The sequence below is a fragment of the Centruroides sculpturatus genome, unplaced genomic scaffold (assembly GCF_000671375.1).
Source record: "Centruroides sculpturatus isolate CEXI.00-Female unplaced genomic scaffold, Cexi_2.0 scaffold887, whole genome shotgun sequence".
NCBI classification, from domain to species: domain Eukaryota; kingdom Metazoa; phylum Arthropoda; class Arachnida; order Scorpiones; family Buthidae; genus Centruroides; species Centruroides sculpturatus.
The window spans coordinates 228928-247091 of record NW_019385057.1 but is presented as its reverse complement, the minus strand read 5'-3'; the positions used below and the strand labels follow the sequence as shown (position 1 = coordinate 247091).

Below are 18164 nucleotides of genomic sequence, written 5' to 3'. Positions count from 1 at the left end.
TACAGTAATACCCCGAACTTACGCGATAGGTGGGACCGAGCGGTAACCGCGTAAGTCGAATTCGCGTAAGTCGGGGTATAATTTCGCATATAAATACATACAAATAATTTTTAATTGGGGCCGGAGACTAAAGAAAACAATAATTTAGAAAAAATGTTTAATCAAAACACTTACTCAAACACCTTTTCTTGCAGCTGAAGTGCATACAAAATGTTTAATAAAATCTTAGATAATACATATGTATAACAAATTATATTATTATACAATTTTTCACATTACTCGATTATCACACCATAATTTTAACATTATTTTCATCTCAGGGATAATACCGTGGCGTTTACGAATGATGCTTGAATTTAAAGATTGAGCATTTTTTACAGCTTTGAAAATTTTTTCTTTACCTTTTTATAATTGTTCTGACCATCGATTCCAGTAGATCAAACTTCTTCACCAATTCACAAATTTTCATTTTTGTATCAAAGTCTTTAATAATGTTAACTTTACGTTCCAAAGATAAAGTTTTTCTTTTCTTGTTTGATGCAGAAGAATTAGTTCTATTCATTTGGATAACATAGTAGAGTCTCTCGAGTCTCCATAGATATAACAAACACAAAATAAATAACACAAAATAAATTGTAGCTATATGTCGATTCCACGTGACACGTCCGAACATGTAAGTCGAACAATAGTGTGGGGGGTGAGTAATCGAGAGTTGCATAGCGCTCAAACAAAAGACGAATCGACGAGATTTGAAAATTGCATAACTCTGGGTTCGCTTAAGTCGGGGTAGCGTAAGTCGAGGTATTATTGTATGTATAATGTAACCATAGCATTTCATAGAAAAAGAATAGAGTCAACATGCTGGACCTTGAATGTGTATCATTCCACTTCTTTAATATGGTTAAGGTAGCAAACAGGATAAAACATTCAAAAATTCAAACACTACATCATATGACATTGTGTGATTTTTTTTTCATAATCTCAAATTTTTTGCAAAAATATCAGAAATTTCAAATATATTTTAACAGTTTAAAAATAGGCTATCTTATAATTTTCTAATGTATGTTCTATATTTATATATACAAGTAAAATAATCTCTGAATCTGTATATAATGAACATTCCATTCAATAGAAATTTCTTCATTGTGAAAAATTTCATTTCCACCAGCTAGTAATATAAGAGTTTATGTATTAAAAATACAGAAAAACCTCACTAAGAACATATTTGGAAATTCTAACCGGTAACACTGCAGTAATGATGACTGACATCATTGGTCACAGCCGGTTATTCCAGGCAATTATCGCATTTTTAAACATGCTGGTTATTTTGTGGTGTTCAACATGGTGGAAAGTCAAGAAAAGGAGATATATCATTACTTCTGTGCTTGTTCTCGAATATTGATTCAGAATCATATAATGATGAAGATTCGACAAGTTCATCAGAAGATGAAAATGAACTTATAAAATTGTTTGGACAAGTATTGGAGAAAAATTTATCTTTGTTTAGTTCATACTGCAAAATCAATAATTTTGTAGTAGGTATTGGTAATAAAAATATCACTTTATGTATCAAAATTTCAAATATTTAATAATAAATAACATATTTGACTTGTACAGTTCACTTTAAAATGAGCATTAATTAAGGAAAGAGTAATACATAACAATTTTACATTAAACTAATACATTAAATTCATAAAATATGATATACAGGTGGACTAATTTGCATTTTTTCCCACAATTTCAGCATTATTTCAAAATGAATATTTTTACAATAAGATGAAAACATTCCTGAAATGAGTTAAACAAATATTTCACCTGAATATGTATAACAGAACTATCAATAAGTATACACAAACTAAATTAGGTTTTAAATGTTTACAGATGCTATATTTTTAATCTATTTCATAAATTAAAATAATATGGGCATTTAAAAAAAATTATGGATATCTGGCTTTTACCATTGATCTTCATCATGAATAAATCTCTTTAAATGTCTTTTAAAAGAATGAAAACTTGAAAAGTATAAAAATAAAAAAACTTTACAAAAGAATTTTTGAATANTCGACAAGTTCATCAGAAGATGAAAATGAACTTATAAAATTGTTTGGACAAGTATTGGAGAAAAATTTATCTTTGTTTAGTTCATACTGCAAAATCAATAATTTTGTAGCATTTGCTGGCCATTGACCATGCTGTCTTGCCCCATCTAAAATCTGGGATGACATGGCTTTCTGATCTTGGTCACTTTGTACTACAGAAACAAAATGTCGTTTTATCTTCTCTAAATTTTTAAATTCACAGCCACATTTGTCACAACAATACAATGTATCTGCCATCTTGTAATTCAATAGAACCACTGAAACCACATTGTCACCATGGTTTCTTTGGTAAGTACTGCAAAACATCCAGTGATGTCATAACTGGGTTAAATGCGGTTGGTTACACCAAGCACAAAACCAACACCAGCACTATGAAAAGAAAAACTATGGCACCGACATTGCCATGCATATTTGCATTCACAAAAACCTATAAGATTGGCCAACAGTTACATGCAGTAGTGGATAAAACTACTTCTCCCACTATTAAAATGGAGAGACTACTGAACAAATACATTACTAGCAATCTAGAGGAACATACATACACTGTCACCAATCCAGAACAAGTACAGTGGGTGATTGGTTAACAAAATCCATTCCAAGAGTTTGTTCGCTATCCAAATTGTTTGTTAACCGATTATCGATTTACTATAGGTTTTTATGGGAATTTGATTAATTTCTTCTGGAGACTCCAAAAAATAAAAAATATATACTTTCTTACTACGTTTATATATATGTAATAGTAAAAATACATATATACACATTCTTGCATTTTTATTAGTCATGTTTTTTGTTTGTGGGGATTAAAGAATCTGTCCAATGTCGATTGCTTTTCTCTCTTCTTCAGGATTTTTCAGAAGTAATTAATAGCATTGTAATTGTAGAAATCCCCAAGCCTATTAACCTCATTCTGGTTTGTATGCCATTTGGATGACCATTGTTCTGACATTCTCCCATTTCTTCAAAAGAACTTTAATAGCAGATATCAGCATTAATCCTCTTTTTGAAAAGAAAACACATCTCACTGAGCTTCTTCATGTTCTTCATTTAAAAGTTCTTGGAGTTTTTCTGTCATCACATCAGTTTCAAGTTCCATTATGAGTGCTTCAATGCTCTTTATTTCTGAAATGTGATTTTCATTACTCCTTTAGCTGCTTGAGACTTCTTGATATATCTTTCATAGCTAAGATTGTGCTTACTGTAGATGATACTGCCTAGCAACATCAGACATCTTGTGCCTACTCTCTACTTTGGCTATTATCTCTTGCTTGGTTTCTACAGTAAGCACAATTCTTGACACTCCACTCTTTTTAGGATCTATAATATTATCAGTTTATTTTTTAAATAGTAAGTTCAGAAAAGCACTTACAAAAATTCAGAGAACAGAAATCAACTAGCGCACAAAAAATTATTTAAGACCAGGATGAAATTCAAAATTAAAATGTTGACAAATATCCAATAAGACAGTTAAACTCTCGCCTTTCATAAATAAAAACTGACACAAAATTTAACAAGTACCCGTCCAACAGTCTTGCAAAGACTATAAAAAATTATTTGTTAGAAAGGTAAAGGAAATGGACATACTCTCCGTAGCATGGCATGCCATTTTTGAACTAGATTCAGCTGACTGAAACTCTCGTTAATGATAATTTAAAATATGTAGGATATTTAAGTCATAGTAATTAACATGAAATTAATTGATTATTTATTCGTTTATTGTTTAAATAATATATATTTTGAAATTATATCCCGAACATAACAAATTTTAATGCAATGTATTCTAATTACATAATCAGTTCGAACTTTTAAAAAACATTTGATTTTTGTTATCTGTTTTGTTCTATATCATTTATACCTGATGATATCTATTTCATATAGACAAAAACATTAGTAGATTTTTCTTTTCATAGTACAGGTGTTGGTTTTGTGTTTGGTGTATTTATACAAACCCAGTTTTGGAAATACAGTAAGGCGTCGTTTATCCAAAAGCCAGTTATCCAAAACATCGGTTAACCGAAAGCATTCTAGTCAGCAAATTTACATTTTCGCTAGTGCTGTGGCGCTGCAATCTTTGGCTATATCTTGGGCTACTCCAATATTTTTTTTGTTGGTGTGTGTCTTTTAGCTGGTAGCACTGGCACTTTTGTGTAGTGTTTTTCTGAGGACTGTGTATTGTGCTGAATCGAAAGTTTTTGATACTAGATTAACTTCTAAAGTATAATTTTTTTTTGTTTTTATATTTTTATTTTGTTTGTAAAAAATAAAGAAATAATTTTTAATGATACAATAGCCATGATTATTATTTTAAAAAGTTTACGTTAGGCTTAACATTGACGAAAATTCAATGCGAAGCGACATGCAACGGAGAAAAATTTCAACATGGGATAGGTTAATATATTTTTTCGTACGTAATCGTTTATCCGAAAAATAAGTTATCCGAACAACCCCAGTCCCCAATTGATTTGGATAAACGACACTCTACTGTATACTGTGATTGGTTATTCAGCTTACATTTTGTAAATGCTCCAGTAATTACCAGTAGTTACCAGTAACACCAGTTAGAATTTCCAAATGCACCCTAAGTCTAACTGCATTAACTCAAAAGCTGTCTACAAGTCCTGACACAGTATATAGGGTTTTCCATATAGTATAGTCTCATTATAGCAAAAAGCTCTAGAGCTTGCTCATCAACAAGGTTTGATCTAGAGTTGGTGATCCTGAAAATTATTTTTTTATACTTTTTATGCCCTGTGGACACTAAGAGGCTTTTTTTTAAACTCATCATGAGTTCTGCCAGGTCAACAATGGGGTAGATGGATGGAAAAGAATGGGGGGTCCAACATATTCCAGACAGACCACTCCCTGAAAAATTTTTGGGATTTTATGGCCTGTCCAGATTTGTTCCCAAGGTTCTCCAGAGTGATAGACTGACATCCTAACTGTTCAGTCATCTGACCATCAGCGAGTCATAGAGTAAATTGTTTCCAAATGTTATCCCCATAATTTATACAATTACAATGAGATAGCACTATTTCATAGAATGTCACCAAGCACCTTGTGATAAGACATGAAAACTGTTTGGGAGAAAAAGTTCCAAAGAAAGACTGATACTTTTCTACCATGTTTCCCCGAAAATAAGACTTAGCAGAAGTTTTGCTGAATTGCAAAATATAAGACCTCCTCCGAAAGTAAGACCTAGCAAACTTTTTCTTTAGTCGTAACGGTCATCGACAGATGGTTGAAAGTGGCTGTTGGCTTTTTGAAAGTACAGCCACTGACTGGTCAGCAGACAATCACGCCACACGGCATGATTTGCATAAAACTATGGCTTGGGATCACAGATTTTCATAACGTTATGGCTGGTGATTGCTAATTGGTTGGCCGGAATCATGCCACATCACATTTGCATAGTGTTACTGTTCAGTAAGCACTAATTGGTCATCGAGCCTGATGTTGACGCTATAAAAAGGTTAAGATGAAGCGAGAGTGGGAAGTCCACTCCAAAACGGGAACTTCGTAAGTTCACTTCGGTTTTATTTAAGTTCAGTTCGACATGACCAGATATACATCACTCTCATTTAAGTTAGACTTGGGAATTTTTTTGTTCAACAATAAATGTGAATTCTTCTTCATGGAAAAATAAGACATCCCCTGAAAATAAGTTCTAGCACATCTTTGAGAGCAAATATTAATATAAGACACTGTCTTATTTTCAGGGAAACAGGGTATATTATAATATAAATGACACATTTGAAAATCATTAGTCACTTAAAAATGAAAATCAGGTGCTTTGACAAAATTCATAAAAAGAAATTGCCAGGAATATGGGAATTTAATGCAAATGCCTGGATGATAACCACAATAATGGTAAAGTGACTAAATAATTTCAATTAAAAAAAATGCAAAAGATAACAATATAAATGTTTTTTTATTTCTGGACAATGTTACATGCCATTCTCATCTCAGGCTTACAAATGTTAAATTGTATTTCTTTCAAGCAACATTATCTTACTTTTAGTCCTTACAACAGAAGATCATACTCATTATCAAAGCTCATTATCTATGGTTGATGATTCAGGAATCATTTGCTGATGTGATATATGAAATAGCACTTGGGAGACATCTAAAATGTTTTAAGTATTGAATGCAATTGAAAAGCTGATAGCATCATTCAATCTAGTAAAAAACTCTTCAGTTTCAAAATGCTTTAAAAAGATTGAATTCAAGAATGTTTTGGTTTTGAGGAAGATAATGATCTTTTGGCCAGTATCAACTTCAAGACATTCTAAGAGGCAGAAATGAACATTGACCTAACCATCAAAACTGAAAAATCAGAAATACAGAACTTACATGGTTTGTGCAAGAAATTCAATGCACAAAGACATTAAGTAACAACAAAACAGCAAGACAAGAAGGAGAGAATACAATTCAGTCATTTTCTACTTCTTTACATGCATTAAAAAATGTAAAGCAATTTTTCATTCAAGAATGCTTGGAACATTCATCCAATGCATTATAAAAAGTAATTGAGGTAACTGGAAAAAAGATATTAAGCAAAAGCAGCTGGAAGTGAGATCAAAACAAAAATATACAATTATTTTACTTTTGCTTAAGACATTTATGAATCAAAAGTGAAATAATTGTATATATTTTTGTGTATAATTTAATTGAAATGAGAGCGTTTCTATTCATTAAAATATTAATCTATTCCAAATTACGATACACCTTATTTTCCTTTTTACAGTCCTCTACTGTGTAAATTAAAACTACTGTAGTTAATGAAAGATGAATTAAAAATAAGTAATCTTTTTATACCATAATCTTGTACATATTACAGATAAAATGAAGAGGCAGTCAAATTTTTACTTTTTAGGGATTTTAATGCAAAGTCACTATTAGACAGGAATCTCTCTATAATGAAAATTTTTTACTCAAACATTTCTGTTATATAGTACAGAAGTTTTATTGTAATATTTTCTAATTTGTAATTAACACAAAATTATNATACTATACAGTACATGCTACATAGTTCAGTAAAGTATCATTAAACATATGAATTGTAATCTCTTGTCTACAGATTCTTATTAATTATGCCAGTATGATTTTCCAAAAAACTTACTGATATACTTCAATTGAGTGCATTATTTAAAATCAAATTAACATCTGGAAAAACAATCTGCTGTAATTCTGTAATCAATGGAGACATACTTAAAGATATTTGTTTGTACAATAAAAACATTGTGTTTATTTTTGCCAAGAAATTCTGTTACATGGAATTGATGATGTGTCAGTCTGGAGTTTCTCAGTTCTTTTTTCTAACTTCAAACACCTTCACAACATCAGATTGATGATGTGCAAAGCATAACCATCAGATTCTGTAATATAATGTAATGTTATGTATGAGGACAGACTAATAGTTTCTGTTCCATTACTATTAATTCCACATCGTCATCTAATGTATCACTTGATACAGCATCATCATTTCCAAATGTTTTTGCAATAATATTTTTGAGAATGCTCTCTGAATCATCACTGGAATAGCTTCTAGGCCTTCTAGATGTGTCTAGAAACTATTCCAATCAATGAAACAATTAAATAACTGAAGTATCAAGCTGATGATTGGTTTCTAACAATCTGATATATAGCCTTTGAGCATTTTTATCCAGATGACGATGTGCTGATATATCAGATATAAATATATAAATATCCAAACCTAATAGTTATGTATTAAAGCCAAATGATTACCAAATTATATCAGGCTATATTACTACTACTATTATTAATTAAATGCTAAGTAATTTGACACTAGAGGCAGGCATTAAGCACCATCTCTTGTTAAATTTAATAATTATAATTAAATGAATATTTTATTAATTAATTTAGACAGTTCTGGAATAAAAAATTAGCCTGGAGGTACTCATAGCACCTAATCCTGCCTCTAGTGCCAAATTACTTAGAATTTAATAATAGTAGTAGTAGTAATAGTAATACAGTCTGATATAATTTGGCGGCAATCACTTGACTTTAATATGTAACTATCAGGCTTGGATGTTCATATTTGTATATACAGAATGTAATTGATATTTGCATGAACTCAGATAAAATTAATCCTACATTGCTAAAGAAAAATCTGCAAAATAATTGTAACATGTTATCTATAAGCCTATGTTAGTATTAACAGATTTTACATTTGCATTGTAGGGTTCCTTAAGTTGGATTCCTGAAATTAGCAGAATTTATTTATTCATCATCATCTCTTAAAATTTTGACTGAAATTTAGGATTCAATTGAATTAAATACATATAGTAAATGAAAATTAGTTCTTTAATGAATTTAACACACAATTTATGTTCGTTGAAGTAAATAAAACTAATGAATCTGTGACTTAAATGAAATCCTTATATTTGATATGTCATATATATATATATTTCTATGTTAGCAATATATATATATATATATATATATATTTCTATGTTAGCAAACTGCAAAACCAAACATTATTAAGAAGTAACATCAACACATCAAATTCTAAAGTAACTTTTCATGCATCATCTTTTGCTCAAGGCACATGCAGCACAATTTCTTTAGGAGTATGAGAACATTACAGGCAACAGTTGACCAAATGTGTCCACTTTTGTTTGACAATTGATCATCAGTCAGTAGTGTAGATTCCTGTTTATTTGTTTCATCATCAGAAAGTGTTACGGATTGTACAAAGACATTATCTTCAAAATTGGATCCACCTGCATCAAAGTCAGAAATTATCATCATTGCCAAGCCAAGTTTACCAACTTCATCATAGTTTGAGTCATTAAATTTTATAGTCATTCTAATGTATTCAGCAAATTGTAATTCTACATCAGAGGATTATCCCAGCTTTATATAGCCTACAGAACTGACAAAATGAAAACAAATTGACTTAATATTACTTGCAGACATTGACTTGTAACATTAACATGTGGAACACAACTCTAACATTCTAAAACTTGAAAGCCAAACAAGATTATTCCTAACCTGCAACAGCAGATGAAAGTTAATGTTTTCAAATAAGAATACAAAAGACTGTGTGCTGTCATCTGCAATGCAAAGAAATGTCATGAAATTAAAATTTCACTGGGGTTACTGGTAACCTCTGCTAGCATTCTATTGCTTAGATGCATTATCCAGATAATAAGATAGATCGAAATCAAAATAGAATAAATGATGACAACAAACAAATATAAATGTTAACGTTATATCAATACACATTATAGTTTAGCATGTATTGATATCATTTTCAATTTGCATTAATTACAAAGTTGAAAAGGTGTCGATGGCTACTTCATATATAACCTGACTAGCAAAATAAAATTTCTGGAAACTACTATTAAAATTTGATTAGTAAACCTATCAAATATCAAGTTAGACTAAATAAAAAACATTTAAATTATGAAACATGTTTATATACACCTAAATTATAATAAATACATTTGTAGTTATTGTTAAATAAGTTTAGATCTATTCAAAAATGAGCAATTTGCAATCAGTTTATATAAGAAGATTTACAATGCAAATCTATTGATTTACATTCAGAAGTGTAAGTTAAATCTTTATAATTAGTCATAAATTAATTATAAAAGATTGTGATTCAGCAAACCTAATATTTGAACATGATAATACAATACTATTAAAAGCTTTTTCTATAGATAAAGTCTAATGTTAGTAATATTTCAATCAATATAATGACAAATTTCTCTCTTTATTTTCTCGGCAAACTTTATAACATTAAACACGAATAAAATTCACAGTTAAAAATACCAAATAACTTAATTTAAATCTAACGACACGGAAACGAATAATATCGGTAACCCAACCGAAAGTTTGTTCGGTAAAATTTGGAATTTTACGGTCCTAAAATCGACGTAAACGTAACGACAATATTAACGCTTTAAATAGCAAGCTTAATGAAAGTTTAATACAATAATACAATGTAATGACAATAATAAAGGAATACACCTATACCTAATTATAATTACAAATAAAACATATGCAATATATCCCAGTTTGAAAAAATCAATATAGACTATTTAGTAAGTTCTGGTGTTAATTTAAATATACCCATATTTACAATAATCACAATGCTTTTGTAGTAAATCTTAGAATAATAATGAATCAAAAATGTCACATCAAGAGATACTTTCTTCTATAATTATGTACTTTAAAATAAAATAAAATATTAAAAAAAAGACATTGAATTTAAAAAAATGTAGGCATTTTTAATGGAAATTATGCATAAAAAAAGCTGTCATGTAAGAAGTTTATAGAGGAAAAGCGAATTTAAAAGGTGCATTGTGACAGTGAAGATAATAAAGGTATTGTACAGTACACATTACCTTTTGGGTTTCCAATGTCTTCTGAAAACACCCAGCATGAGGATGACGATTGTAGCCAGGGCCAAAGACCAACACTCCAGGGACAGCACTTTAAATTCTTTGAATACGATCAATCTTTCATTCAATGTCTAATTTCTATTAAATAAATGGACGATCGTCAGAAAATTCGATGCAAAAATCATCTGGCATCAACACAACACGTCTTTGGTACGTATTCCGATTTTGAATATGAATCGAACGATATTATAATTTTTATCATAGAACAGTCGAAATTATCCTTTCGTTATCCACACATTACGTCAAAGGACGGATATGATATAAAGTTTCGGTTCGTATTCCTTCTACAAATCTTATATCGAAACCGAACGATTCGGACATGTTCACTCTGTTTACATCCACCACCTTCGTCGACCTTCTGCTACCATAACACGGCACGGACAGCCTACGGTCGATCGATTATCTCCATTAACATCCCTTTTATCGTTTAATTTTCGTTTCATATTTATAACGCGATATACGTAAATAGTACCAAAAAACAACGTAAACAACAGTTGAAACTAATAAACATCAAAATGGTATTGTGTGACGTCACTAGCTGCGGAGACTGGAACCATCGATCGGATCGTGCGCGCGCATCGTTTCGACCCACCGCAACATCTGAGGCTGAGCTAATCAATGCCTTTTTTTTTTTTTTGTTTATATCCTCCAGATGAAAGTTTCTTTGTTCTTTATTCCTTCGTTACTTTTCTTCTTTTCTATATAATGAGATTCAACGCTTGCAAATCGTTGCAATTTTTTTTTTTTTTCTTTCTCGCCAGAAATAATTCGAAGGTTTAGCTTGACGACCAGAAACGCACATACTATATATATATATATATATATACAGTACCTTTAATTTATACGCAGGCATTTTACATATATATAAGGCGCTAAAATTACTATAACCCATTTAAATTATTCCACGTGCGTACTTTCCGTCCAACGAAGTGAATCATAAAAAAATCTGGTGTGAATCATAAAAAAAAATCATTAAAAATCAAAATAAACTATGAAAACAACAAAGTTTAACTATAATAAATTCTAATTATAAATATCAACATTTATATAAAAAAACAACTTGAAATTCATTCTGTATTTTTTTTTTTAATTTAATATTTAATTTTACAAATGTTTCCAATGGGTTAGAACTGTTTTAATTTATTTTTAGAATGTTTATACAATAGACATATTATTATAGGAGGTAAAAATAATTATAGCTAAATTAATGGGGCTCCAGTGTGAGCTGTCATAAACATGAACTGTGTATATAATTTATTTTTATTGAATGTATTTTATTTCCTTTAATAGAAACAAAATTGAAAAAGTACATTACAGTAATAATAAATAAATAGTATAAAAGTCTTTAGAATACAAATATTAATAAAATGTTACTTCCTGTCAGAAACAAAGTTTCTATTAATGGATATGCTATATATATTTTATTTCTATTCAAAAAATAAAAAAACTATAAATTTTCATATGTTATTTTTAAATATTTGATCAAAAGTTGTCATAATTTTGGCTATTATATAAATAAATTAAAGTTAAAAAGATATAATTATTACAAGGAAATAAAAGCATGGTTTAAAATAATTCATTGGTCTTAATTTTATAACCCAATAAGACTATATAATTTTGTTTTCGGCTAATGACAATCAAAATGATAAACATATATTTGATTTTATGCTATTATTATTTTAGTATTTAAATTTAATTCAAACAATTCAATGTTTCGCAAGACTTTTTTTATTGTATTTTTTAATTCAATTAAACATTTTTTTATAATTTCAAATATTCAATTTAATAACTAAAAAAAAAATTCATACATTGGTATAAAAAAAATACAGCTTATATTTTTTCACTAATCATTCTTCCAATGGATATAATATCTCCACTATAAACTGCTCTAATATATGGAAGATAAATTTAAAATTATGGACATCATTTATAAATAAAAATTCTAGAAATTACGAAATAATTCATGTTAATAATATTTCATTTAGTAGAGGATAAACAAGCCACTGTCATAATTCAGATGAATTAAATGAATGCAGCTTTAACAGGGTGAAGTTTAAAGAACAATAACATTAACTGGGTCAAAAATGTTAGCATTCTTTAAAATTCAAGGTGCACTAATTAATTAAACTATTTCATTTAGATTTTTAAATTTTTATATACCCAAATTAATTTTAAAATTTTATTAATTGTACGATTTCAGCAAAGCCGAGTAATCAAATTAGTAGTAGTAGGTCTACTGTTCTAACTAGTTAAACTGTACAAACAAACAGTTATTAAACCTTTAATAACAATAATTAATTTTATTTATAGCAAACATTTTTGGCCACAAATTTAATGGCCATCTTCAAACTACAGAAAGAAAACAAAAAAAATTCTAACCAAATAGAACAAACTACAGAATGTCAGTTCAAATTAAAACCAAATTAGTACTACTTATATCGGTATTAAAATGATTTAGTGTACTTATAAATAATCGTAGGTTATAATTTTATTAATGTTAACAGTTTAATAAAATTAAATTAAATGTATGCAGCAAGAAAAAAATATTAAGATAAAATTAAACCAAGTGAAACATATACAGTACTTTTAATAAAAATGGCCTATAGTAAGGTTAAACAATATTTTATTTTTCTCATTACAAAAAATAATTAATTAATTAAAATAGGTTACTTTATTATGTAATTTACAATTTACTTTTTAACATGATATTGTTTCTATACTGTGTAATTAAACTTTGAATTTGTTTTTAATCTTTTATGAATTAACAACTATGTGCATATTATATATATAAGTTTGAAAAATTAAAATGAAAAGTGTTTTATATCATGTAACACTGAATTAATAACATCAGCAGTAGCAGATCAAGAAATATCCAAAGAGGGAGACTAACTGAAAAATTAAAAATAATTTAAATAATTAATAAGTACTGTATCTTTTTTTTAACACATGCATGATAATTGTATTGTGAATGGTCTGATAAACCATATTTGTCATCATAAACATTTTTAAGAACAATATTATGAAGTTTGAACAAATTAATTTTAATTTTTTGTGTTAATGGGAAGAACTTAAACCTTTGTATCTATCCCCTCAGATCCACTGTTGAATATCACAGTGATTTTGGAGCAGAATATTCTAAATTAATGCAATATAATTATATTTATTTAAGACATATAGCAATTTGCGATTATTTCCTGATCTCACTCAAGAGACTAGAGATTGTAGAGCAAAAATTCTTCCGTTTTATATTGAAGCAAAGAAAAAAGGTATGCAAATTTTATTAAGAAATGATGATTATGTCATTTATAAGAATAAGAAAATTACTTACAGCTTTATAAAGAATTGCTTGGTTGATACTAGATCTTTTTTAGATGTAGAAATCAATTGACTAATTTATTTAGTATTGTGAATACCAATGTTAACAACAATAGTAGCAATAACTTGGACGAATTAAATTCAGCATTAGACAGACTGAGATCAAGGTCATTAATTGGAATGCCGAAGGTGTTAGAAATAAGTTTTTTCTAATTATTTCAAAAAACTATTAGAGAACTATGAAATTATAGGTCTGGAGGAGACTTGGATTATTAAACTAACTGTAAAGGAGATAGATCTTCTGTAAGCATCATTTAATTATATTTTGGTTTCAGCAATAAAAAAAACCGGGAGTTGGTAGGATGAAAGGAGGAATTATGCTATTAATAAAAAAATCCTTGGAAAATTTGGTTTATTCACATTGGAGTACTTACCTAATATTTGTTATGGTTAAATTAGAAAAATCATAATTTTAATAGGTCTCCCAATGGATATTTGGCAATCATTGTTAATTATTTTCCTCCCTACGAAATGCTCCAAACCCCATTTCAGGAAGTTGAGATGATCTTTTTGAATTGGTCTCATTTCACCTCATTGTGGTTAATTCTTGGGGACTTCAATGCCAGAATTGGAAACGAATGTGATTCTTATTATAACGGGAATAATCAGGTGGTTTATAAGAAGTCACGATACAAGAAAGGAAATTTACTAATTAAATTTGCTACAAGTTATGATTTTTTGTATTTCAAATGGCCGTATGGTAGGGGACTATCCTGGTAGACATACTTTTATTTTGACGAGAGGTACATCAGCGATTGATTATATATTATGTTCTGAATTCATTTTGGACCACTGTGTCGGTTTTAAGGTAATTGATAATGATTTATCAGATCATTTTCCAATACTGTTAACTATCTATCAGATCAAGCAATAAGTTACCAACTTCTAATGAGAAGACAAGTAAAGGAGTCAATTTACAAATGAAGTAATATAAATATAACATTGAAAAATTTGAGTCTGAAATAGGTGACAGAATGAAGCTAGTTCAAAAGGCAAGTTTCAGCAAAATTTATAATAAATTAAGCAAAATTTTTAATGACTATATTATCGAATTGAGCCCTCGTAGAATTAATTACTTAATCAAAATGACATCTAAGTTTAAACAGGAGTGGTTTGATCTGGACTGTTATAGGGCCAAGAGACTCAAAGAATATACTCTGGCATTATTCCATAAAAATAGATCAAGAGAACGATTAATTGAATATAGTGGTTCAAAAAGAAGATATAATAACCTTATGAAGGCGAAGAAAAAAAAGTTATTTTAACCTGTTGAACAAAAAACTATTATTAAACAAGGGTGGTGAAAAAATATTATCTGAGGACTGGGATGGAAAACCAGGATCATATCGATTTTGTTAAATGGTTTGATTTTTTCAAGAAGAGGAAATCGGATATACCAATTAATTTATTACAAATAGATGTAGTCGTAAGGTATGGTAATGAGATGGTGATGAATCTGCCAATACAGGCCTCTGAAATAGTAAAAATTATTAATAAACTAAGTGAATCTACTACTGTCGGACTCGATTTAATGCCAGTCTGTTTTCTAAAACGATTGCCAATTGAAGTGGCTGAAGTTTTGGTGCTTAGTTACAATTATATATATAAACATGGTATTTTTCCTGAATCGTGGTGCTCAGCATATTTTTGCATGATATTCAAAAGGGGTGATGTTCTAAATCCCAGTAATTATAGACCCATTGCTATATTGTCTACATTAAGAAAAATCTTTACATCAGTTCTTGCAAATAGGTTTGATCAATGGACAAGAGTGAATTCTTTGATATCTAATTCACAATTTGCATTCGTCAAGAGGAGTGGAACGGAAGTTGCAACCTTTGTATTGCTCTCAACTATTCAAATTCATTTTTCTAGAAAAAGATGCAAAGTCTACACAGCCTTTTTAGATCTAGAAAATGCTTTTGATTTGATATCAATAGAAAAACTGTGCTAAATTAAAAATACATGGTGCAGATCCTATATTTATAAAAGCGATAAAATCTTTATTTGGACACTATTTAGTTACAATTAAAAGCGGTAGGAATACTTACCCTCCTTTTGACATATGTTAAGATCTCTTGCAAGGTGACCCATTATCACCTTACCTATTTAATTTCATAATCCATGATATTGATAAACAATTCAATAGGGAAGAGGATGGAATTCCAGTGGGAAATCAGACAGTCCATTCAATTCAATATATGGATGTAGTAGTGTTAATTTCGACTACTAAAATTGGTCTACAGAGAAAACTAAATCAGATGCAGAGATATTTTTTTCAGTTGGGAATGAAGATTAACCTAAATAAAACTCATATCCTTATATTTCCAAGAGGAGGAAGAATGGCTAAACAGGATCACAATTTTTACCTTCTAAATGACAAATTGAAAGTAGTTGAAGAAATTACATACATAGGAATTCATTTTACTTCAATACTATCTTTTGGAAAACATGTCTGACAAGTTCAAAATAAAGCAAATAAAATAATAAATAATTAAATTTTTTTTATTAGTGAAAATGAAAATTATTTCTATACAAAAACAATTTCAGCTCTTTTCATCAATTGCCATAAATTCGATATGTTATGTTCTCCCAGTATGGGGCATGGATTGGTTATCTTATTTCAAGAAAATCCAAATATTATTGATAAGAAAAATTTATTGTCTGGACAGGGCTGTACCTGGTTATGCAATTTGTCATGATACTAATAGGTTACAATTGGAGCCATATATGGTAATAAAGATTATGAGGTTTTATAAGAGAATGGCCAACAGTGAGAACACATTGATAAACACAATATTGAAAGTACTTAATAGATTAGCTGAGGTTAAAAGGAATTACACAAATAATTGGTAAAATAAATTTAGTCTTGTGTTGGCCAGATATAGGATATCATCACATATTTTATTTAACAATACAGAAGCCAATTAGAACTTCAGTTTTGTTACTTTAGTGGAAAATATGTTTAATAACTCAATTGACCAAGAAATGAAAAAATTACAGAATTCAAAATTTCATTCATGGTATATTAACAATTTAAGCTTTCCTCCTTCGAACAATTATATTAATTTTCAAATCCCCATTTAAGATTAAATGATTTTATATGCAACTTAGGTTGAACAGTTTCTATGTAGTAGTCGACTCAAAGTATCTAAATATTAAGAATAGTCAATGCATATTTGCATCAAGATCAATTTTCTATCTACCATTTAATTTGTACATGTAATAGATGTATAAATTTTAGAGATCAATTCAGTATTTCTACTTTGTGTATAAATCTATAGAATAATTTTACAAATGATTTCAAATGGGTCCAACTATGATAATTAGAGTATACAATTTTTTTAACAAATACAGAGGACTACAGTGGTAATATAGAAAACGAGCCTCAAGTCTGAATTCACTGATTTAACTCTCTGTCATCAAGTGCTACGGAAAAATTTCCAACATCATAGGAATTATATTTTTATTTTAGTTCAACTTTTGTTTATAGTGTGTTAATTTATTGTAACCCCCTTGTAACTGGATAAATTCCATATGTTAATAAATTTGAATTTGAATTTAAATTATATTTATTTAAAAGATCTGATTAGGAAAAAATTAAATCAAAATATTGAGTACATAGAGTTTAGAAAAGTTAAATGGTACTCGTATTTTGTATTCATAGTAATAAATTTATTATGAACGCATTTTATGAAATTTTTAGCTTATAAATAAATTTATATCTTTTTAAACCAATTTTAATTAGGGAGTTAAAAATTAGAAAAAAATAAATACCTACTCATAGTTAAATATTTATCTTAAAATACTTTCACATTTACAATATTTAATATTAATTGTATCCTATAAAATCAGATTTTAATTGGTTGTTAATAATAAAAGAGTATTTAATTTGATAGACAAACAAATAAAATTGTAACTCTAGGTCATCTACTCATTATAAGAAATTACAGAGAGTTTACAAAGACATATTTACTTAATTTTATATACTTTGTTTGTTAATTATATTGTGAAGAAAGAGTTAATTAAATTTACTTATGACAATATCTAATTAATCAGCTTTGAAACTGATGAAATTGTTTCAGAATGTAATATAATTCAATTGTTCCACATTCAAAATTATGATTCATTAAAATAGAAAACAATTTATAAAAAACAACTAAAAGTTAATCTGATACAGCAGTTAAATAAATTAAGTAATTATCCATGAATATTTTTTTTAAACTAAAATACAAAAACTTTAGAAGCTTTTTAATTAAATGTG

The 18164-nt window shown here is 28.6% G+C and overlaps 1 protein-coding gene across 1 annotated transcript in view; it reads right to left on the bottom strand.

The window, feature by feature from the left end:
* Nucleotides 1-11141, bottom strand: part of LOC111634044 — a 99147-nt gene extending 88006 nt beyond the window's left edge. Inside the window, exon 1 of the mRNA XM_023378724.1 lies at nt 10469-11141. The gene's annotated coding sequence lies outside the window, so the exon portion shown is untranslated. The remainder of the gene's footprint in view (nt 1-10468) is intronic.
* Between the last annotated feature and the right edge of the window lie 7023 nt (nt 11142-18164).